Raw genomic sequence first — 25,002 nt, forward strand, 5'->3', positions numbered from 1 at the left:
GTAGCATGCATGTAGCATGTAGTATGTATGTAGCATGCATGTAGTATATATGTAGTATGTATGTAGCATGCATGTAGTATATATGTAGCATGCATGTAGTATGTATGTGGTATGTATGTAGTATATATGTAGTATGTATGTAGTATATATGTAGCATGTATGTAGTATGTATGTAGCATGCATGTAGCATGTAGTATGTATGTAGCATGCATGTAGTATATATGTAGTATGTATGTAGCATGCATGTAGTATATATGTAGTATGTATGTAGTATATATGTAGCATGTATGTAGTATATATGTAGCATGCATGTAGCATGTAGTATGTATGTAGCATGCATGTAGTATATATGTAGTATGTATGTAGCATGCATGTAGTATATATGTAGCATGCATGTAGTATATATGTAGTATGTATGTAGTATATATGTAGCATGTATGTAGTATGTATGTAGCATGCATGTAGCATGTAGTATGTATGTAGCATGCATGTAGTATATATGTAGTATGTATGTAGCATGCATGTAGTATATATGTAGTATGTATCATGTAGTATGTATGTAGCATGCATGTAGTATATATGTAGCATGCATGTAGTATATATGTAGTATGTATGTTGCATGTAGTATGAATGTAGCATGTATGTAGTATGTAGTATGAATGTAGCATGTATGTAGTATGTAGTATGAATGTAGCATGTAATTTTTTTTTTTTTTTTACATTTAACACATTAGCCGGATGATGGGACTACTACTGTCCCATCATTGGCTAATGTGTCAATCACTGTCATGGTAGCAGGCATCGCCAGATGGGACTTGTAGTCCCATCGGACGATGCCTGCACAGACCCCCGGAGCCTGCACAGACCACCGGCAGGCCGGCACAGCCCCCCGGCAGGCCGGCACAGCCCCCCGGAGCCTGCACAGACCACCGGCAGGCCGGCACAGACCACCGGAGCCTGCACAGACCCCCTGGCAGGCCGGCACAGCCCCCCGGCAGGCCGGCACAGCCCCCCGGAGCCTGCACAGACCACCGGCAGGCCGGCACAGACCACCGGAGCCTGCACAGACCCCCTGGCAGGCCGGCACAGCCCCCCGGCAGGCCGGCACAGCCCCCCGGAGCCTGCACAGACCACCGGCAGGCCGGCACAGACCACCGGAGCCTGCACAGACCCCCTGGCAGGCCGGCACAGCCCCCCGAAAGGCCCGTACAGACCCCAGAGAGGCTGTACAAGGGCAGGAAAGGGTTTTTCTTATTCCGATACCAGAAGTCCCATAGACTTGAATGGGACTTCCGGTATCGGAATCGGCGATACCGATACTTTTTTTAAAGATCGGCCGATACCATCCGATACGATACTTTGAAGTATCGGATGGTATCGCTCAACTCTAGTCATTATTGCTAGGTGAGCCGCAAGTTTGGGCATTTTCATTGCGTCCGGAGGACCCTTGTTTTATGTCAGTAGAAGTGTTTTTTTCAGCTATGGGGGTATTATATGACAATCCTGATCGGGTCACTACATATGAGGCAGAACTCAGACGACTGAAATGGGGTTCTTGCAACGCTGAGAGATATTGTACCCAGTACAGACGATGGTCTTCTGAAGTCAGCTGGAATGATCAAGAGTCAGTTTTTAGCAGGTTTGAATGACAGGGTTAAAGATTCACTCATTCCATATCCTGCACCTGCTACTTTGGAAAATGCTATGCAGTTGGCTATCCGGGTGCATAACAGATTGAGAGGCAGGCAGAATGAGGAGAAGGCTTCAATTTTGCTGGACCCTGTCCCTCAAGAGACCTCCGTGGAATATGGGGAACTTTATTGTGGTAAGGCTGGCCATTTTATTAAGCAATGTGAAGGACGCATAAATAAGGAAAAGAGAAAAGAAAGGTCAATCAGAGTAACCCTCCCGTTCGTATTGCATTTTTGCGGTCCGCAGGAGTTTCTTTTTCTGGTAGTTCTACCTGTCGGGGTCATTCTATTGATTTTCAAGTGATGGTGGACTGTGGGTCCGCACTTAATTTGATTGATCAACAATTTCTAGACAAGTATAAGATTGATTCTGTACCTTTTATCATCCCCTTTTCCTGTAGTGGCGATTGATAACACTCCTCTAGAGCATGGGTGCGTTTCTCGAAAGGTCAACGGGTTTCCACTCACTGTGACTATGGAACACCAGGAATCTTTAGATTTGTTTGTACTTGATAAATTGCCTTTTCCTGTTGTCCTGGAGTTACCCTGGTTACAAATGCACAATCCTGTACTGGACTTGTCGGCAAGTATGATAAGATCCTGGGGTCAGGGGTGTTATGGGAAATGTTGTGATGCACACATTGCTGCTGTTGTGAAAAGTGAGCTACCTGAAACCATTCAGGAATTCTGGAATTCCATGGCTAATGGAAAGTCTTTTCAGAAGTTGAGTCACAAGCTCTACCACCACATAGAGATTATGATTGTGCTATTGAGTTCGTCCCAGGTGCTACTCTCCCTAAGAGTCATTTATTTAATCTGAGGATTCCTGAGAGGAAGGCCTTAAAGGAATACCTGCAGACTAGTCTTGCTGCAGGTCATATAAGACCCTTTAAGTCCCCTGTTGCCCTGAGATTCTTTTTTGTCCCAAAAAAAACGGGGGTCTTAGGCCATGTCTAGATTTCAGGGAGATTAATAAGATCACTGTGCGCAATCCTTACCCCTTGCCGCCAATTCCGGATTTGTTTAACTAATTAGTTGGAGCCAAGTGGTTCTCTAAGATCGATCTCCGTGGGGCATATAATTTTCTGCGAGTAAAAGAAGGCGGCGAATGGAAGACAGCCTTTAATACCCCAGAGGGTCACTTTCAGGGGTGCACCTACCGCCCGTGCACCCGGTTCATTGCCGGGGGCCCCAGCGGAGAGGGGGCCGCTCCAGCCTCCAGCACCACATGGCTAATTATTCATGCAAATTAGCCATGTGGACTTGTGGAGCGCGAGTGCTGCAGAGCCAGTAAGGAGGAGAGGAGAGCAGCCCCCCTGCAGGAGGCAACGGGAGGGGTCTGACTCCTCCTGAGGCTGCGTGCCAGCGCGGCCCAGTGCAGAGGAGCCAGCCCTGAGAGCTGAGGTGAGAGATCATCAGCGATCAGCCAGCAGCATCAGTGCCGTGTGGGAGGAGAGGAGGGAAGACAGACTGTCTGACTGTCACTCACACTGCCTGCCCTGTGGCGCCGGCCAGTCGGTGGCTGCAGTTCCGCCACAGGTCAGTGTGTGACATCACGTGTCTGTCTGAGTCTGTGTGGCCGTGCCCCTGCCCATAGCAGCAGCTCAGTCAGGAGGAATGTGCGGAGTGCAGACACTGTGACTGGAGTGGACACAGTGTGGATCCTCTTGGTCTGGACTCTGGCCTGCCCTGCCTGCCTGCACAAGATAAGAGTACCAGAGCTGAGCAGGACTGAGGGACTGGGACCGAGGAGGCAGGCATGACTTTGGGGGGCTCCTTGGGTGGGGGAGAAAACTGAAGCATGGCAGGCATGATTTTGGGGGGCTCCGTCCTGGGGGAGAACTGAAGCATGATGGCCTGGCTGCTCATGAATGGGGGGGCCCTGGCCTTGGGAGAAGCATGGCCTTGGCTGCTCATGAATGGGGTGGGCCCCTGGGGGAGATGCATGGCTGCTCATGAATGGGGGGGACCCCTGGCCTGGGGAGAAGCATGGCCTGTCTGCTCATGAATGGGGGGCTGGCCTGGGGAGAAGCATGGCCTTGGCTGCTAATGAATGGGGGGGCCCTGGGGGAGATGCTTGGCTGCTCATGGATGTTGGGCCCCTGGGGGAGATGTTTTGATTCAGACAGATGAGACTAAGCCCTTTCTGGTAGAGGTGGATGCCTCATCAGTAGGAGTGGGGGCTGTTCTGTCACAGGAAGGAGAGGATGGGGTGCATCCCTGTGTGTTCTTTTCTAAGAAATTTTCAGAGGCGGAGCTCAACTACGATGTTGGGAACTGAGAATTGCTGGCTATTAAGCTTGCATTTGAGCATTGGCAACATTTTTTGGAGGGCGCTAGACGTCCTATACAAGTCTTTACTGATCATAAGAATCTGATCTATCTGGATGCTGCTAAACGTTTGAATGCCCAGGTTCCATTTCTCTGTGACATATATCCCTGGGACAAAGAATGTTAAAGCTGATGCTTTATCTCAAAGTTTCTCCCCAGCGGTTAATACTGAAAAGGAGGAATCTATTCTGCAGAGAAGGGTGGTGGTGGCAGCATTAGGTTCTGAGTTGGAAAACAGCATTCTTAAAGGCCAGGATGCGGCACCAACTAACACTCCGTATGGGAAATTATTTGTGCCTAAAGCCCTGAGGAGAGCTTTGTTTACGGAATGTCATGAGTCTCGTTTGGTGGGTCAACCAGGGATTGCCAAAACTAGAAAGTTGATTGGTCAGATTTTCTGGTGGCCGGGGTGGCTAAGAGATATTGTCAAGTGGGTGCGTCAGTGTACCGTGTGCGCTAGGTCTAAGGCTTCTCATGCCCCGGCGGCAGGGTTGCTTTGCCTGTTAGAGGTTCCTAGTTCTCCATGGACGCATCTTGCAATGGATTTTATCACCGACCTGCCGGTCTCTGAGGGTTTTTTGTCATCTGGGTTGTAGTGGAAGGGTTTAGTAAGATGTGTCATCTGGTCCCGTTCAATAAATTACCCTGCTCTAAGACACTTACCAGGGCATTTGTGAAAGAGATTTTCAGACTCCATGGTATTCCCACGGACATTGTCTCCGATAGGGGACCACAGTTTGTGGCTTGATTTTGGTGTGCCTTTTGTGACAGACTTAAGGTTCATTTGTCATTTTCGTCAGGTTATCATCGAGAGTCCAATGGACAGACCGAGAGGAAGAACCAGGATGTTGAGCAGTTTTTGACATGTTTTGTAGCAGACATTCAGGAGATGTGGTCGGAATATCTACCATTAGCCGAGTTTGCTCTCAATAATCATACGTCTTCTTTGGCTGAGTGTTCTCCTTTTTTTTTTCTTGTACTGGGAAGCATCCATCTTTCGGTCCTTTCTCTAGGATTGGGGCGACGGTGCCTGAGGAGGAGAGTTTTTCTGGAAATTTGGAAAGGGTTTGGACCAGTGTGCGCCATAATCTGAATCAGGCTAATAGAAGGTCTAATAAATATTTTGACAAGAGAAGAAGGGAGGTGAGGTTTGTTTTTGAGGACATGGTTTGGTTGTCCTCTAGGAATCTGCGTTTGAAGATCCCTTCTAAAAAGTTGGGGCCTAAGTTTGTAGGACCCTTCAAAGTGGTTCAGATTGTCAACTCAGCAGTGGTGAGATTGGACATTCCTTCGTCCTGGAAAATTAATTCAGTTTTTGATGTCTCTTTACTGAAGAAAGTTGACACACCAGATAAGGTGGCTATGCCATTTTCTCCTGCAATTGATGAGGACTGCGGGTTTGAGACTTCACGCATTCCTGATTCCAGGTGGCACAGAGGAGGGATACAGTATCTTGTGTCCTAGAAGGGTTTCAGTCCCAAGGACAATTCCTGGTTGAAAGCTGTGGTCGTCTCAGCCTCAAGATTAATTAAGGCTTTTCACAGGAGATTTCCGAATAAGTCCCGGCCTAGAGGATTTGGGGGATCCTCGTTAAAGGTGAGGTACTGTTAGAATCTGTTTAGTTTGTGATTATCCACCATTTTCTTGTGGTGTTCTGGCTGCTGGTCTTTTTCTTCTGGTGTTGGGTTTGTCTTGGGTCAGGTGATTGTATCACTCTTTATTAACCTGCACCTGCCTCCCAGTCCTTGCTGAACAACAGTGTTAATTCGCTTGAGTTCTGGCTTGGAGCTTTGCTTTGCCTTTGGTGTGTTTAATTTTTGCATTGCTGGGACCTCTGGTTCTGCTAGTCTTAGTTTCTGTTTTCAGTTTGTTTCTGCAGCCTTCTCTGTCTTTTCTATTAGGAGGTAACCCATTTTTTTATCCAGTCCTTAGATCTTTCAGGGACCCCCCTCCAATCTTTAGGTCTTCGCTTGAGATTAACCTTGGATCGTCGGTGGGTCTATTCGCAAGGAATTGGTCACCCACTCCATTGTAGGGTATCAGCTTAGTCATAGTGCAGGGTCTGTTTTCCCCCTTCAACCCTAGTTCTGTGTTGCAGATCCATAACAGTGGTCTCTTAACTTTTGCCAGAGCTGTAAACATAATGCCTCCAAACCATTGGCTGGGGAGGAAATAGCAATTGCACGCGCTGACCCTTTAAGAGGGCGGGAGTGTGCGCATGTGCTCTTAGAACATGTCCAGAGGCCCGGCTGGAAGTGCTGCTTGGAGCATGCAGAGCATGAGGTAGAGAGGAACCAACTGCAGTGTGGGTGAGTTACCCAACACGTCGGGAACCCGACGTGGTGCTAACAAAAATATTAAATGTTATGTCTCTGATGGTAAAAAAACATGTACAGCACTTACTCAAACTAACAGTGTCACTGTCAGAGGTAACATCATCTTGTTGTGACTTAGATGAGTCATGTGCCATATATTCTTCAATGTCCTTTGCTTCTTCTCCGGAGGCAAAGGATGACAATTATGACCTGCGTTTGGTAGTACTACTGCCCAGACTACTGGTGTCAGTTGTGGTGATGGCTGTGCTTGCTTCCACAATCTAATCCAAGTACACAAAAATGAAATGTTGCATGCCTGGTGAATAAAACACTCTAGAGGAAATTGGGGTGTTGCTGTCTGCTTTTTTACTTAGAGTTTGCCTTGTCTCTAGATTTCGGATGCATTGCTGTCTGTCTATTATGGATACAGTATGCAATTAAGGAATGTGCTGCCATTTTCACTTACTCCCATATTATTATTTTTTTTCCAGATGCTGGGATGTTTTTTTTTATATTACGCTGTTCATTCCTATTGCCACTTTTTCTTTAGCCACACTTTTTTACACTGACAGTAACTATTTTCACTCCTTTCAGCTACAATCTCCCTCTTCCTAAATAAGACTGAAAAGAAATGCCAGAGAAACATCTATAAAACAGTAGCTGCAATATGGCAATATGCCCAGTAATGGTGTAGAATGTATGGAAGTCAAATTTAACTAATAAAACCAGTGCTTAATGGGAATCTGTCACCCCCTGTGATGTATATGACCTATTAATATGGGCATACAGGTAATAGAAATCCTAAACTAGTCCTACCTGTATGCCTCAAATTAATGGTCTTGTTGTTGAAAAATCTTATATTCTTTCCTTATGCTAATGATTTCTTCCAAACTTCCTGGTGTACTGTGCGTGGAAGAAATTCCTGCCTCCTGTTTTCGTTATAATACTACCCCCCTCCTTGCACATCAGTTCTGATGCCAGAATCCCACACCTGCACCCTGCACTCCCTCCACAAGATGCACCTTTTCTTCTCTTCTATGGGCACTGCATTCAGGGATCTTCTGCACAGCTGAGTTTACGCAGCATTAAATAGAAGTACAGTGGCCATGGGATTTCTATAAATCCCATCCACTGTGCTTTTAATGTAGAACGCAACATTTTGGATGCAGTGCAGGTGAACTGGGAACAAAATGCTGCTCTCCCTGATCGTGGGCACATATCCTAACAGGTGTGAAAAAACTCAGTAGTTTGCGACATGTACACTTTCTCTGCACTCTCTCGCTCTCTTGTTCTCTTTCCTTGTCAATTGAATTTCTGTATTAGGCCATGTTCACACATTCAGCATTTGATCAGTGTTTTACATTAGTATTTGTAAGCCAAAATCAGGAATGGAGCAATCAGAGAAAAAGTATAATATAAACATGCCACCACTTCGGCATTGTCAACCCACTTCTGGTTTTGGCTTACAAATACTCATGTAAAATACTGATTTATACGGTTTTCTTCACAGATCATAAGTCACTAATATTTAATCATGACATATCAAAATCCAAAATGAAAGATTCATTAAATAAGGGATTTATCCCATAAAAGTTAACTTTAAAAAATTATGAAAAGGCTATAAATTATATAATATCTACACTTAATGCACTACTGTGTTACATTCCTTGAGATGCTACTGTAGCTCATTTGAATTGCCAAGATATGAACAATTTATTATAAAATAATGAATGTCTCTCCAGATCAAAATCCGAGACATTTACAGATAAAATAATCCAAAATCCACCAAACAATAAGTCTCCATTAATCATTAGATAACAAGGACACTTAATAACGTCTCATAGCTTAATGTGTTTCGGTACTTCTTGATATAGTGACTCATCAGGAGACATAACTCTAATAGCAGGGGGATAAAAAAATTCCCTCCTAATTGTAAGGCGATAGAAGGTCAGATTAAAATCTAACTGTTGTAACTCTATGCTAGCTACTTCTGCATTAATTTATCACATAAATATTGCATCCCTTAGGCCGGTTTCACACTAGCGCTTTTTCAGCGCGCGCACGGCCGGGGGTAGCTCCGCCCCCGAGCCGGCTCTCTGCCCGGCGTGCCCGCCCCTTCCTTGTAGCGCCGCCTCCTAGCGGACAGCGGCGCCTGCGATCGGCGCACCCTATCTTTAGCATAGGGTGTGCCGATCGTGCGCAGGCCGTGCGCTAGTTGCGCTTTGACCTGCGCTGCGCACTTTTGACGGTGCGCCGTGCGCGCCAAAATCAAACTTTTCGGATTTTGGCGCGCACGGCGCACCGTCAAAAGTGCGCAGCGCAGGTCAAAGCGCAACTAGCGCACGGCCTGCGCACGATCGGCACACCCTATGCTAAAGATAGGGTGCGCCGATCGCAGGCGCCGCTGTCCGCTAGGAGGCGGCGCTACAAGGAAGGGGCGGGCACGCTGGGCAGAGAGCCGGATCGGGGGCGGAGCTACCCCCGGCCGTGCGCGCGCTGAAAATGCGCTAGTGTGAAACCGGCCTTATATTGACATATACTGTAGCAGTTCTATTCATTATCTTTCTTTCAAAGCAGCTCAATATTTCAAACCTGATCAGGATTTGAGTCCAAATTACAAAAGTCACAACATTTTTGCACAACTACCAAGTAACAAAACTTTTCCGATATTTAAACGTTTTACGGCATAAATCTGGCAAACACTGACATATCAAGAGTTATATCTTTTAACATTTTAGGATAATGAAGGAGATCTAAACTGCTGCAACTCTTCCTTTATTTCCTGTTTGTTATGATCTTCAGAGCCCAACCATTTTTGGTGTAATCTATTGAGATGCCATACATGAATCTGCAAGAAAACCTATTTTACAATTATTCATAGAGTGACACATTGTGTCCTCTGTACATTTAGATCTCTCCTCATGTTCAGAAAAAATGAAATGCATTGCAAGCAAGAGTAATAATCTTTTGGAGGTTGTTTGAAAATGTAATTTAGATTGATTTCTCCTATGATGTTGGGCCATAATTTCACTTAAAAACTTAGTTTAGTTTGAAACAAGTTAGATCTTGTCTGTCTTATAAAAATGTAAAATATTATTCAACAAATGTGCCCCATTCCGAAATATGTTTATATTTTCTATATTCTACAGAATGAACCATGAAAAGGTTATATAGAAGTGAAAGATCAAACATTGACTTGGAAATCAAATTTGTTCTTCATGCTTTGTCAGATAATGAATTGGCCTTCACTCCCAATTTATTTCTCATTTACTTTGACAGAAGATGAGCACATTCACTTGGTGAACTGATGTATATAAGAGAGGATAATATGGGTAAGAATCCTTAAAGTGTACTACCAATTATATAGAGAAATTAATTTTATGCAGGATAATTGTTTTTCTTGATTACTTGCATTGTGCATTCTGTCTCCAAACATTGACCAATGATCGTCTGCTCTGTAGGGTTACTCATGCCCGTGTACTTGTGCTGTTTAGAGCAAAAATCTGCATTGCAAGTTACTTAAAAGCAATTATTGACACTCTTGCGCTATAATCAGTTACATATATCAGAAAGTGCAGCTTATTGATTATTTGGCTTGTAACAAACATCATATATTTTATGTATTTTGTGATACATAATTTTCAAGTTTTTTATTTAGACTTTTTTTTTACACAATGATTTGTCGTGCATTTTTGAGTCCCATTTCGAAGCCTTTGATTAACAGTTGTTTCCTAAGAAAATGTACCCTCTCACACTCTGGCTTGGAAAAAAAAAAATATTAAGCAATAATTATGAGAAACCCGACATTACCATTTTAATACAATACTCTTCCTACATTTTACTACAGCATTAGAGTCGATGTATGGAAAACTAGAAAAATTGAAATTTGGAAAAAAAGGAGTTGGAGTCGGGAGGTTGAGTTACGAACTCCACAGGCATGAAAAACTACCACACCTAGAGCTTGCTGCATTGAAAAAAATGCTACCAAGCCCCCAAAGAACTTAAAAAACCAAGAAAATATCACAAAAATGCATATTTTATAGTGCATTAGATATTTGAATTCCCCCGACCTTACCCTCGCTGTACTACAGAACGCCAGTGACTATCTGTCCACAGTCTACAACATCATGTCCGCTCTCTATCTGAAACTCAACCTCTCCAAAACTGAACTTCTTCTGCTCCCGCCGTCTACTAACCTCCCTAAATCTGACATTTCCCTCTCTGTGGGTGGTACCACAATAATACCCCGGCAGCAGGCGCGCTGTCTGGGTGTTATGTTTGACACCAATCTCTCCTTCACATCCCATATACAATCTCTTGCCCGCTCTTGCCGCTTACACCTAAAGAACATCTCTAGAATCCGCCTTTTTCTCACCATGGAAACAACAAAAACCCTCACTGTAGCATTGATCCTGTTAGGGCTGGCGGAACGCACCAGATTATAAAATAGTAGCGAGTGCGTTCGCAGCCCGGGGTCCACCGTGCAGAGGTGGTACACTGCTGCTAGGTAATGGCGGAAAACAGTCACACGTGGGTTACATCACCCAGTGTGAACAGGAGCGGATTCTGTTACTTCACAGAACCGCACAGCCACTTGAAAGTGAATGCCGGAGCCTGTTTAGCTCACAGAGCCTGGCCACAAATCACACAGCAAACAGCCACAGAACACCACCCCAAGGCATGGAGTTAGATTCCTTCTAGGCCACTGAGCGCGCGGCATCGCTGCCACGAACGACGCTATAGACGCTGGCTAAGGAGTGCGGAGCACTTGTGCTGAGGCGTGCAGAGTAGCTGATAGTGACTAATATCTGACTCAACTCTGTCCTACCTACGCCTAAGCCTGGGCACTAGCAGGCTAGGCTGCACAACACATGCGTACCAAGGGTAGGGGTTTTATAATGAGTCAGTCACCAGAGACATTCATACGTGCATCCATCACTCACTCCTTATAGTCAGAAAATACTGGCTATCCTAGCGCATGGCCGAGCGGCCATGCAAACCTTTTATAGCCGCGAGCATCCGGGACCTTCCTGGCTTCTCGGATGGGCCAATCCGAACACGAGCAGGACCTGAGCACGTGAGCTTCGATCTCCAATGGGAGATCACACCACGGGCATGCTCAGTGGCCCGACATGAGGACTTAGTCCCTGGAGAATCTCGCTGCTGAGCAGCATGCATTGTCATAGCTGTGCCAGAGGTGGCAGCAGCAAGCAAACCCACGGAGCTGGTCTGGGCAGAGCACCAGGACCGACGAGTTTGCTGAGCAAGCTCCTCTGCGGCTGGGGAGGAATGGGAGACCGCTGGAAGTAAGGCTCGGGATTCTCGCTGTGCAGCGACAGAAATCCAACGCCTAACAGATCCTCTCCCACCTGGATTACTGCAACACTCTATTTATTGGCTTCCCGGTCACTCGACTATCCCCTCTCCAGCCCATACTTAATGCAGCAGCCAGGGTCATCTATCTGACTAATCTGTACTCGGATGCGTCCGCTCTTCACCAGTCCTTACATTGGCTGCCCATTCATTATAGGATCCAATTCAAAGTACTTTTTCTCACCCACAAAGCTCTCCACAGTGCAGCACCCTCCTACATCTCCTCCCTCATTTCTGTCCATCGGCCTAACCGACCGCTGTGCTCTGCAAACGACTTTCGACTAACCTGTGCACTAATCCGGACCTTCCACTCCCGACTCCAAGACTTCTCCCGTGTTGCTCCTATCCTCTGTAATGCTCTACCCCAAGAAATCAGGACTATCCACAATTTGCATAGTTTCAGGCGCTCCCTCAAAACACATTTGTTCAGAGCGGCCTATCACATTCACTAATCAAAGTCATTCTATGTGTAAGTGTGCGTGTGTAGCCCATTCACTATCTCCATCTATCCCTCACTCCCTCAAGATGGCTAGACCTTCATTGTAAATATACAATTGTAAATACACACCTCTACTTTGTATCTCCCTCACTTCATTGTAGATTGTAAGCTCTCACAGGGTCATCTTATTTTGCTTTAATTATTGTATTGTTAACGTTGTTACTTATGACTTGTGTTTTGAAACTGTTAAACTGTAAAGCGCTGCGAAATATGTTGGCGCTATATAAATAAAGATTATTGTTACTATTATTATTGAATTAGATAACATCTGGGCACAGTGGTTTTGCCTAGAAAATGCTGCAAAATACACAAGGAAAAATGCAGTGAAAATCAGCTGTGTGGATCCATGCTAAGTATAAGTATTTTAACTCTCCAATATTAAGATTACTTCTGCATCTTCCCAAGTCATATCATATAATCATAGGTGGATTATAATGAGGGCAATGTTGGCTACCACCCAGGGCTCTACTACCCCCCTCTTATTTGCCTTATACCATTCTTTGTGCAGTTCCTTCCATTTTTTTTCCACTGTGTATGTTGACAGGGTTTATGTGTATTGCTCACAAGGGGGTTATTTTTATTCCCCTGTTTTTAATTGCTTTTATCATGCGTTTTTTGGTATCAATAAAAAGGAGTGTTTTTGCTTGACTAAATCTTTGATATTTATTATGGATGCATGGCACAATATCCCTATACATGATTATTTTTGTGGTGCTAGTTCTCTCCCTTGGTTCTATGGTGCTGTCAAAATGATGTCATAATTGACATGACTGGAATAAGAAAAAGTAGAGCCCCGGGAACCGGAGCAAAGCACCGAGGGAATGGGAGTGAGGTGAGTATGTGCTTTTTTTTAAATATATGTATGGGATGAGTGCCTGTCTATAGGGCTCATCCTGCATGTAGGGAGCTGTGTGGGGGCTCATCCTGTATATAGGGGCTATGTGAGTCCTCATATTGTATATAAGGAGCTATGTAGGCTCATACTGTATATAGAGGATATGTGGGCCTCATCCTGCATATAGGGAGCAATGTGTGGCTCATTATGAATACAGTGGGGAAAAAAGTATTTAGTCAGCCATCAATTGTGCAAGTTCTCCCACTTGTAGTCTTGCCTAATCAGACAAGGTGATTTTCTGGGTTTGTTTTCTCATTTTGACTCTCATAGTTGTGGTCTACCTAGGATGTCAATTACAGGCCTCTCATCTTGCACAATTGGTGGCTGACTAAATACTTTTTTCCCCACTGTAACACAAAAAAGTACCGTATATACTCGAGTATAAGTCGATCCGAGTATAAGTCGACCCCCCTAATTTTGCCACAAAAAACTGGGAGAACTTATTGACTCGAGTATAAGTCTAGGGTGGGAAATGCTCCATAGATTGTTCCCTCATATGCTGCCCCCACAAGAAGCTCCAGATTATTCCCCCATACGCTGCCCCCACAAGAAGCTCCAGATTATTCCCCCATATGCTGCCCCCCCATAAGAAGCTCCATATATTGTTCCCTCATATGCTGCCCCCACAAGAAGCTCCATATTGTTCCCCCATATGCTGCCCCCATAAGAAGCTCCATATTGTTCCCTCATATGCTGCCCCCACAAGAAGCTCCATATTGTTCCCTCATATGCTGCCCCCACAAGAAGCTCCATATTGTTCCCCCATATGCTGCCCCCATAAGAAGCTCCTTAGATTATTCCCCCATGTGCTGCCGCTGCTGCTGCTGCATGTAAAAATAAAAAAAATGACATACTCACCTCTCCATCGCTGGGTGTCAGATTCTCACCTGTCCTGCGTCCATGGCTGCTCACCGCTATCTGCCACGTCATCAGTCAGTGACGTTCAGACTGCAGGGGGCGCGGCGCGCATTAACCACGTCACCGCACCCTCTGCTGTCTGAAGTCACTGACCGATGACAGACAGCAGCAAGCAGCCATGGACGCAGGACAGGTGAGTATCGCTATACTTACCCGTCCAGACGCTGTCTTGAGCCCCCAGCTTCTCCGCGCTCTCTCTTCCTGCCTTCAGCGGTTACGTGGTGCCGCTCATTAAAACTCATCAATATGCGCATATTGATGAGTTTTAATGAGCGGCACCACGTGACCGCTGAAGACAGGAAGAGAGAGCACGGGGAGAAGCTGGGGGCTCAAGACAGCATCAGGACGGGTAAGTATGACCTGACACATCCGCCCCCTCCGACCCCTTTGTATATGACTCGAATATAAGTCGAGAGGGGGGCTTTCAGCCCAATTTTTTGGGCTGAAAATCTCGACTTATATTCGAGTATATACGGTAAGTAAATCATATAGTACTTGATGAATCAAAATATATTAAATTCTCCCCCCGCAAAAAAAAAACTGCAGCTATATATTTGACAACGGACTGCACAACCCTAATCGCTGCCTATAGACTGAATTCTCTCTCCCTCCCTAGGCTAAATGCAGATTGTTTATGATACAAAAAGCAAAGGAACAATTAGCCCCTAGAAGGGCTGTTAGTATCATGGCTTAGCTTCAGCACCAGTTTCAAAACCACTGGCCTCTGTTTTTCTAATTTGAAGTGTCACAGAGCTGTGCAATAATGTTAGTGTACCAGGGCTTTTATAAGCCCTGATAATGTCACATGACCAGCCAATCACAAAAATGCCACAACCAGGATAACTCCGGCATTACAGTGATGCACAGGCAATCCCTGTATGCTTATTGGCTGTGTAACAGGCACCAAAAATGCGGGCTGGGTATTCGAGTTTTACATAGAGCACTGCCCATTTCTTGATGAGGAAAGAGTACATCCGAGCACTGTTATATTCGAGTGATAACCGAGTATCACCGAGCATGTTCACTAATCCCTAGGGCACTTGATGACATATACAGTGGGTATGGAAAGTATTCAGACCCCTTTAAGTTTTTCACTCTTTGTTTTATTGCAGCCATTTGGTAAATTTAAAAAAGTTCATTTTTTTCTCATTGATGTACACTTCAGAATGAGGTTTCAGAATAACTCTGTGACCATTCTTAACTGGTCCAACCAGAGCCCTGACCTAAACCCAATTGAGCATCTCTAGAGAGACCTGAAAATGGCTGTCCACCAATGTTCACCATCCAACCTGATCTGCAAGAAGAATGGCAGAAGATCCCCAAATCCAGGTGTGAAAAACTTGTTGCATCATTCCCAAGAATACTCATGACCAGGCTCGGACTGGCCCACAGGGTAACAGGGGAATCCCCCGGTGGGCCCCTGTGCAGGTCTGGGCCCCCAACTATATTGTCAGTACTTTGAATAATTCACTTGATTTACTCTGTACAGAAAAAAGCAGCATCTCATCATTCATTAACCAAACTACCTAGCTTATTATTATTTAGAGATAGAGGTACATTTTTGAATGAGGGGAGTGTAATATTTGTATGCAGGTGAAAAGTGGACCCCTCAAAGCCAATGTTACTGGTGGGCCCTTGTCACCCCAGTCCAACACTGCTCATGGCTGTACTAGCTCAAAAGGGTGCTTCTACTCAATACAGAGCAAAAGGTCTGAATACTTATGACCATGTGATATTTAAGTTTTTCTTTTTTAATAAATTTGCTTAAATTTCCTCATTTGTTTTTTTCAGTCAAGATGTGGTGCAGACTGTACATTACTGAGAAACAAATGAACTTTTTTGAATTTACCAAATGGCTGCAATGAAGCATAGAGTGAAAAATTTAAAGGGGTCTGAATACTTTATGTACCCACTGTACCACCCCTTTGGTCTTGTGATCTATATAATCTCTAATGTGGTATTGCCTACTATCATGAGGATTAATAAAGTCTTTCATGTTTGGTATTAATTCTTGTTTGCCAGAGGGATCAATTACTTATTTCTCACTGCAAAATGCAAATACCATATATACTCACGAATAAAGGCCCTGTCACACACAGCGATCTCACTAGCGAGATAGCTGATTTTGTGACACATCAGCGATCTCGCCAGCGAGATCGCTGTGTGTGACGGGGACCAGCGACCGGCCCCCCTGCCGGTTATCGCTGATCGTGCAGCATCGGCCAGGACCGTTTTTCGATCGCTTGTCTCCCGCTGGCCAGCGTGCATCGTTGCGTGTAGCAGCGAGAGACCAGCGATCAGCGATGCTGGATGCTGGTTTCTAATGTAAACATTGGGTATCCAGGAGCTGCGGCCCAGTGTGCTAGGAAACACAACGTTTACATTAGAAACCAGCGTCCAACGTCGCTGGTCCTGATCGCTGGGGCTGTGTATCGATGTCCCAGCGATCCCATCATGTCAGATCATTGGTGGGATGGCTGGGACTTCGTTATGTGTAATGGGGGCTTAAGCCGAGATTTTCAGGCCATTTTTGGTGACCCTGTCGGCTTATACGCGAGTCATATACCGGGAGTCGGTGGGTGAGGGGGAGCGGGAGTGTCAGAGATCATACGTACCCCCCCGGCATGCCTCTGCAGCCCCCTGCTTCCATGCCTTCCTTCAGCAGTCATGTTGTACCGCTCATTAAATGCATGAATATGCGCATATTCATGACTTTAATGAGCTGCATAATCTATGGAGCAGCTTATGGGGGCATAATCTATGGAGCATCTTATGGGGCATTTTATGGGGCATAATCTATGGAGCATCTTATGGGGGCATAATCTATGGAGCATGTTATGGAGCGTCTTATGGGGCATAATCTATGGAGCATTTCATTGAGCATCTTATGGGGGCATAATCTATGGAGCATCTTATGGGGGAATAATCTATGAAGCATCTTATAGGGATATAATCTATGGAGCATTTTACGTGGGCATAATCTATGTAGCATCTTATGAGGGCATAATCTATGGAGCATTTTATGGAGGCAAAATCTACGGAGCATCATATGGGGGCATAATCTATGGAGCATTTTATGGAGCATCTTATGGGGGCATAATCTATGGAGCATCTTATGGGGCATAATCTATGGAGCATTTTATGGGGGCATAATCTATGGAGCATTTTATGGGGGCATAATCTATGGAGCATTTTATGGGGCCATAACCTTTATGGAGCAGCATATGGGGCATATTGTTCTATGGAGCATCTTATGGGGCCATTATTAACCTTTGCACATTATATGGGGTGTATTTTGTATGGGGCCATCATGAACTGTATGGAGCATTATATGGGGTTCCTGACTCAATATGGATATTCAAAAACATTTAACCTACTGATGTCTCAATTAGTTTTACTTTTATTGGTGTCTATTTTTATTTTTGAAATTTACCAGTAGCTGCTGCATTTTCCACCCTAGGCTTATACGCCAGTCAATACGTTTTCCCTGTTTTTTGTGGCAAAATTAGAGGGGTGTGCTTATACTTGGATCGGCTTATACACGAGTATATAAGGCAAATGTATTTAATTTATGCAATGTGATTATCTGAATTTTATTTTTGATATTCTATCTCTCAATGTTAAAATTGACCTAACCTTAAAATTATAGACTGTTTGTGTCTGTCAGTGGGCAAACTTACAAAATCATCAAGGGATCAAATAATTATTTCCTTTACTGTATTATTATATTTGAGTTGGAGACCAAATTCCTGGTTATCACTGACAAAAAAGACTGTCTGATCTTCCTTTTTCTCTATATTCTTTTTTTTATCATTTTATTTATCCTCATTATTATATGCTTGAAGCGCTATTATGCAGTGTGTAATGAATTGCACTAAGTCCCTTGTGATATGCAGAATGTCTTTTTTGGACTTAGTGAATAGATATTGTCTCGCTATGACTGGTTATCTATGCAGGCGCCGCTGTCTGGGACATACAGGGAGTCACACAGGTGCCGATAAGCTAGAACAGAGGGTGAGTATGTGCATGTGCTATCTTTTCCCTGACGGTGGATGTACACAGTCCAAATGATAATGGAGAATAGTTAGACACCCCAGAACCGCTTCTCCCCTAGTGAGGTAACCTATGGACTACTAAATGACGAGATATGGGTGAAAGGATATGGATTTCTATTGGTTATGAAAAGGAGTCCTCTTCCTCCATGGTGAGGGAGGAGGTGCTAAGTGTAATGTTAAACATATTACCTGGCAGGTAACTTGTATGTATATCAGACCATGTGTTGTTATTGGTTAGTGTAAACATAGGCGCCTATTTTTCAGTGCATTATTTGTGCGTTATTGGATGACCTCTGAAGATGATGTCGCAGCCTATTCTCTAAAAGGCCTGCCTGTCATCCAGCCAGCTCATTATAGCCTCGTTCCCCTGATGATGCCTCATGGTGAAACTGTTAGCGTGGCTGGTCTGGAGCCAGAATCTCCAGGAGTGGACTTTCTGGGCCGTGGCACCGAGGGGCCCAGGGCAAGCTGCAAGGTGGAACCGACCCCTATAGAGGGACCATTAGGAGCAGGCCCAGGGGTTCGAGTACCACGGTAGCCGATACCGAAAGGGGCAGCTCAGGATGGACTGGAGTAGGACTGTGGAACTGAAGTGTAGATGACAGAACAGAGCTGGAACACAGGAGACAGGAGTGGAGTAAGACTGTAGACTGGAACGTGGAGGGACTGAAGTGTAGATGGCAGGACAGAGCTGGAACACATGAGACAGGAATGGAGTAAGATAGTAAACTGGAACGTGGAGGGATGGCTGGAGCAGGAACACAGGAGACAGGATTCAGAGGAGGACGGAAGGACTGGAGTAGGATGGAACTGGAACACCGGAGGCAGGACTGGAGTAGGACAGCAGGACTGGAGCAGGATGGGACAGGAACACCTGACGGCAGGACTGGAGGACGGCAGGACTGGAGCAGGAGGGAACACAGATAGCCAGACTGCGAGGCTGCTGCAGGGAGCACACGAGAATGGGACTATGAGACTGCAGAGAGCACATGAAGAAGCGAGGCCCAGTGTGCTAGGAAGCACAACGATCAGGCACCTCCCTCAGGGGGAAATGGCCTGATATGCCCCTGTCTGGTCTGCCATTGGTCATGGGGTGCTTCCGGGTCAGGGCATAGCTGGAGCACAAGAAGCAGAAGGGAGACACGACCGCAGCCTATGGCACATGCGCATTGCATGCAAAGACGCCATTGGCCACGTGCCTGTCAGAGGTGACCACCGTGGCTGTCGGGCGGCGAGGGGCTGTGGCGTGGGAGCGATGGCCGGGTGAGTATGCAGAGATGGCGTGACAGAAACCTGTTGGGGAGGCTAACGGTTGCTTAAATATAAATAGCATGTACTAGTAGAGTGTATAGTGTATTTACAAGATATATAGGTTACAGTAGACCCTAATAGGTGTCTTATCAATATATCAGTACTCTAACAATAGAGATTGACATGGCAAATTAATTTTATAAGATGCTCCCAAAATGACAGATAGCCAGAAATTGGAGGATCAAGTGTTAAGAATTTTCATACTAACTACTGAGAATTGTTAACAGGTAGAGAATAGCAAAAATATACAGTGCGGCCATAAGTAACAAGTTCATATCAAGTGATGTCAGCTGTCAAATAGTCTATTTTACTGAACAAAAGAATGGTTACTTAATAAGTTACTGCACCTAATGTATAGTGCAGTTGCAATCGCCATTTGGATTCTTCTTAATAATTCAAGCACACGCAGTTTATAGTAGGTGTTAGAGATTATCCATTGAAGTAATTCACTCACTAGTACAAGTGTGTTCCTTCCGTTGTTTGAATAAGTATTAAAAGTTAAGTTTTATTTAGCATCCTTAATAGGGATCTTTATTTGTCTTTGGCAATTTGTGTGAATAAACAGTGGACATAGACACAAAAATGGAAAAACCATTACATGTGTAGGAAGCATGGTAGATCGGCTCACTCAGCTGCTCAAAGAGGTAGTCAAAGGAACACTTTGAATTTAAGCTTTCAACTAGTTTATCAAAACGTACTGCATAAACTAGTGCAAAGTTAAGTAAATGAAACACAGCCCTTCTGACATAATGGGAAAACAAAATAGCATACACTACAGTCTGTGTGGCGGTGGGGATCCGCCTGCTCAGGAAAAAACCCCCACACAGTTCAATTTTCTTTAACATGAGCACAGCTCTGGAGATCTTGTCTCCAGGCACACTGAACACTGAATGAGTCAGAGGCTCTATATTAACCTTCTGGACCACACCCTGAGTTTGAGAGATGGTGAACAGCCTCCCACCTAATATTAAGCTGTTCACAAAAACCTAGCACTAAACATGGCCGATTAAAGCCTCTCAGCACTTGCTGGAGCAATTTTACAGGTTCATATCACTGAGGATAACATCCTGAGTCTAGACAAGGCATCTGCGCACCGTGTAGTTTTCCGGTCCTATGATCCACATGGAAGCTGAAGTCCTGGAGCTCTAGAAACCACCTTGTCACCTGGGAATTCTACCCCTTCCTTTCTCTCATCCATCTCAGGGATGCATGGTCTGACACTAGCCTGAAATTTCTGCCTAGCAGGTTGTACCTGGTGGACTTAACTAGGGGTCCAACAAGATCCATAGCAATGCAGTTAAACGGAACTTCTATGACGGGTAATGGCACTAGGGGACTATGGAAGTGAGAGATTGGAGCTATCAGCTGACAGGAGAGACAGGATTGGCAATAGTTAAAAATCTCTCTGTGACATCCAGCTCTGGAAAACCTCTGAAGGACCCGCTCTTGAGTTTCGTCTACGGCCAGATGTCCAAGACACGAGAATGGAAAGTGGGCAAGGTCTAACACCCTGTGGCTATAGGGTCCCAGTACTAACAGTTGCTTTATTACCTCAGTTTAGTAACTCTGTATAGCAAGTCCTCATTTACTGCAAAGTATGGAAACCTGGTGTTGGACCCCATCTCTTGAGCGACCCCATTTAGAAATGCCCCTTTTAATGTAAATTTGAGCACTACCAACATTTTTACCAGTCACCCCTAACTCAGGAATATCGGACTCAGGGGACACTATCTCCTTATTCTCCACAAGGACATAGACTCTGGGGGTAGTGAGACTTACTTAGGGGCGACCCATCTCTTATCTGAGCAACCGAGCTGTCTCCTTCCCCTACAAGTCCCAAAACAAACAATAAGTCCTGGACCACGCAGACCTCGTGGGACTCAGTAGTTTTGGCCCTGTTAGTGTTCAATTTGGCCACTTGATAGTCATTAGCATCCCCATGGATGCAGCGGATGCCAACTTTCTTGCCAGAGATCAGCTGGAGAGGAAGTGTGGCTCTAACGAGAGTCACCAAACTCCCTGAGTCTAGCATTCCAGTCACATTAAGACCATTCACCTTTACGGGACAAGCTTGTTGCCCCTCACTGGGTGAACCATTCACACTGCAGGCTAGTTTTGCATAGTGATAGCAATGTCGTCCCAGGTACAATCCATCGGCTCGAAGGTCAGGGGACAATGGAAGGCTATACGGCCTGGGCCATGACTTTTACAGAATATAATATCGCCAATTGAGACCTTTGGCACTACCTCCCCCACTCCTTTGGATCTTGGACACCCCATCCTCTTTGGGCCTCCACCCCCTGTTGGGAACCCTCGACTCCCTGATATCATTCAACTAGTCCAACTTGGTCATTGGCATTCTGGGGATCACCCTGGGCAACCCAGGTCTGCATTGACTTTGGAAGGGAGTAAACAAACCGGTCCATCAACACACGCTCTATAATCTGCGCAGGGGTAGAGGATTCTGGTTTCAACCAGATGCAGCAGATAAACCATTTGGGAGCGAGGGAGTTTGTCACGGTGATACGCTCAGTGGTGAACCTGTATTGCCCTCACAATCATTGTCATGCACAAATGTGCCAAAATTTCAGTCTTTAGTTTCATATATTCTTTGTTGTCTTGTAAGGCTAAGTCATAGCAGCCTTTCTGGGTCCCCCCATTAAATATGGTGCCAGCACTTGCCAGCCGTGGGCCTTACACCAATGTTTAATCAGGTCTTTCATGCCATCTGACATTGCTTGCTGACCTTTGGCCGCCTTCACCGAGGACATGCAGTACCTCTGTAGCAGTCAGCAGCCCACACATCTAGCATCAACTGTGGTAGATCGGCTCACTCAGCTGCTCATGAGATGGTCACAGTAACACTTTTCATGTACGTTTTTAACTGGCTTATTAACACATACTGCATAAACTAGTGCAAAATTAAGTAAATAAAACACTGCCTTTCTAGCATAATAGTTAACAAAATAGCAAACACTGCCTTTCTGTGTGGCAGCGGGGATCCACCCGCTCAGGAAAAAAAAAATTTCTCTTTAACACGAACCCAGCTCTGGAGATCTCTTCTCCAGACAAACCGAACAATGACCAAGACCAAAGGCTCCATATTTACCTTCTGGACCAAACCCTTGGGTGGAGAGATGTTGAACAGCCTCCCACCCACTCTTCAGTTTCGCAAAAGCCCAGCCCTCAACATGGCCTATTAACCCCTCTCAGCACTGCTGTAGCATTTTTCAGGTTCATATCACTGAGGCTAACATCCTGAGTGACACATATCTCCCCCCCAGTATTTTACAAGCGACCTTCTCACAAAAGGAACAAATGTGTTGGGAAAATGACCTGCTGCTATGACATGAGGTTTTCCTGCATATCTAGGTTTTAGAATACTAAAGTGTGTAGAAGACTACCTAATTAAGATTAGCAAGAGTTCAAGTCAAATGTCTAATGCCACTTCTTGCACGTCTGTGCCCCTTATTAGAGTTGAGCGAAACGGGTCGAAAAATTTCAAAAGTCGCCGACCTTTTGGCAAAGTCGGGTTTCATGAAACGAAACCCGACCCTAAGATGAGGTCGGCCACGAGGTCGGCGACTTAATCATCCAAAGTTGCATTTCAAAAGTTTGTTTTGCTCTCTTTTTCAGCCAATCGGGATCCACGGACACTGTGGGCAACGTGATGACATGGGCAGGGGTCACCACCATCTTTCAGAAGGGCATGCAAGTGATTAGCTTGCTTTGGTGGGTGTCACAGGGGGTATAAAAGGGTGTGCACGCCGACCGCCATGTTACTCATGCTGATCTCAGAATAGGGAGAGCTGCTGCTGATTTTGTAGGGAGAGCGTTAGGCAGGGAAGAAGACACCAAAAACTGCTTCTGCTGCTAGCGATTTTGCCTGTACAACACACCAGTCACTGTGTGTGCAGTGCAAGTGGAGGCTATATTTTGCTGGATCAGTGGTGTTGGTTGTTAGGCTGCCTTCTAAGGCTTCTTGACGGCTGCATTGCTGTTTACCCACTGCTCTGCAAACTGCTTTTTTAAAAGCAATCCCAATTTTTTTTTTTTGGTCCTGGTGAGGTACTGAGCGTGCATTTTTTTCACACCATACAGCGGTGCACACTCCTCACACAGTACCGTGTAATGGCTGTTATCACAGCCACATTGAAGCTATCTGTGTGTCGCTCTGTAAGGATAAGTCGAGGACATGTTCCGTTCTTACAGACCTGCACCTTCTAATTTTGTCTAGTTTTCAAACAGTTAAATATATTTGCTGTTTGATCACATTCAAAACTATAGAGAGACAGCGTGTGTCAGTCCGTATACTTAAAAAACACGGAGCTTGACAATTTTACATACACCGGACAGCCGTGTACGTGCACGCTCCTCTCTCAGTACCGTGTAACGGCTGTTATCACGGCCACAGTGAAGCTATCTGTGTGTCGCTCTGTAAGGATAAGCCGAGGACTTGTTCCGTTCTTACAGACCTACACTCTAGGGAGATTCCTATTCTGCCCAATTCTATATACACCTTGTAGTTTGTCATACACTAGCCAATTTCTGCCTGTGACATAGCGCTGTGATATTTAGTGGGCCTCACACAATCCAAAAGTGTCCAGTGTCCTCAAGTTTGTGCAGAAATTCAAAATCTCCGTTATCCTCTAGTCACATTTTTCACACCTGCGACATCGAGCCTGTGACATAGCGCTGTGATATTCAGTGGGCCTCACACAATCCAAAAGTGTCCAGTGTCCACAAGTGTGTGCAGAAATTCAAAATCTCCGTTATCCTCTAGTGACATTTTTCACACCTGCAACATCGAGCCTGTGACATAGCGCTGTGATATTCAGTGGGCCTCACACAATCCAAAAGTGTCCAGTGTCCACAAGTGTGTGCAGAAATTCAAAATCTCCATTATCCTCTAGTGACATTTTTCACACCTGAGACATCGAGCCTGTGACATAGCGCTGTGATATTCAGTGGGCCTCACACAATCCAAAAGTGTCCAGTGTCCACAAGTGTGTGCAGAAATTCAAAATCTCCGTTATCCTCTAGTGACATTTTTCACACCTGCGACATCGAGCCTGTGACATAGCGCTGTGATATTCTGTGGGCCTCACACAATCCAAAAGTGTCCAGTGTCCACAAGTGTGTGCAGAAATTCAAAATCTCCGTTTTCCTCTAGTGACATTTTTCACACCTGCGACATCGAGCCTGTATAATAGCGCTGTGATATTCTGTGGGCCTCACACAATCCAAAAGTGTCCAGTGTCCACAAGTGTGTGCAGAAATTCAAAATCTCCGTTATCCTCTAGTGACATTTTTCACACCTGTGACATCGAGCCTGTGACATAGCGCTGTGATATTCAGTGGGCCTCACACAATCCAAAAGTGTCCAGTGTCCACAAGTGTGTGTAGATATTCAAAATCTCCCCTGTCCTATAGACACCTTGTGCCTTGTTTTACATTACTATATAGTTTGTTGGATTTTGTCTACATTTCTACCAAAAATGAGGAAGGCTGGTGGAAGAGGCCGTGGAATTGAGCGGGGGTTGGCAGCTGGTAATGATGGTGTTGGTGGTGGATCTGATGGTAGTGGCAAAAGCAAAATAGGACCGAATGCAGGA

General features: G+C 45.2%; 1 long non-coding RNA gene across 2 annotated transcripts in view; it reads left to right on the forward strand.

Moving 5' to 3' along the window:
* The window catches only part of LOC141086035 (uncharacterized), a 122,068-nt gene that overhangs the window by 85,654 nt on the left and 11,412 nt on the right, over positions 1–25,002 (forward strand). For both annotated transcript variants that reach the window (XR_012231476.1, XR_012231475.1), the window contains one exon: positions 9,616–9,668. This is a non-coding gene — a long non-coding RNA (uncharacterized lncRNA). The remainder of the gene's footprint in view (positions 1–9,615; positions 9,669–25,002) is intronic.

Source organism: Dendrobates tinctorius, unplaced genomic scaffold (assembly GCF_039654945.1).
Source record: "Dendrobates tinctorius isolate UK_male_01 unplaced genomic scaffold, ASM3965494v1 ptg000030l, whole genome shotgun sequence".
Taxonomy (NCBI): domain Eukaryota; kingdom Metazoa; phylum Chordata; class Amphibia; order Anura; family Dendrobatidae; genus Dendrobates; species Dendrobates tinctorius.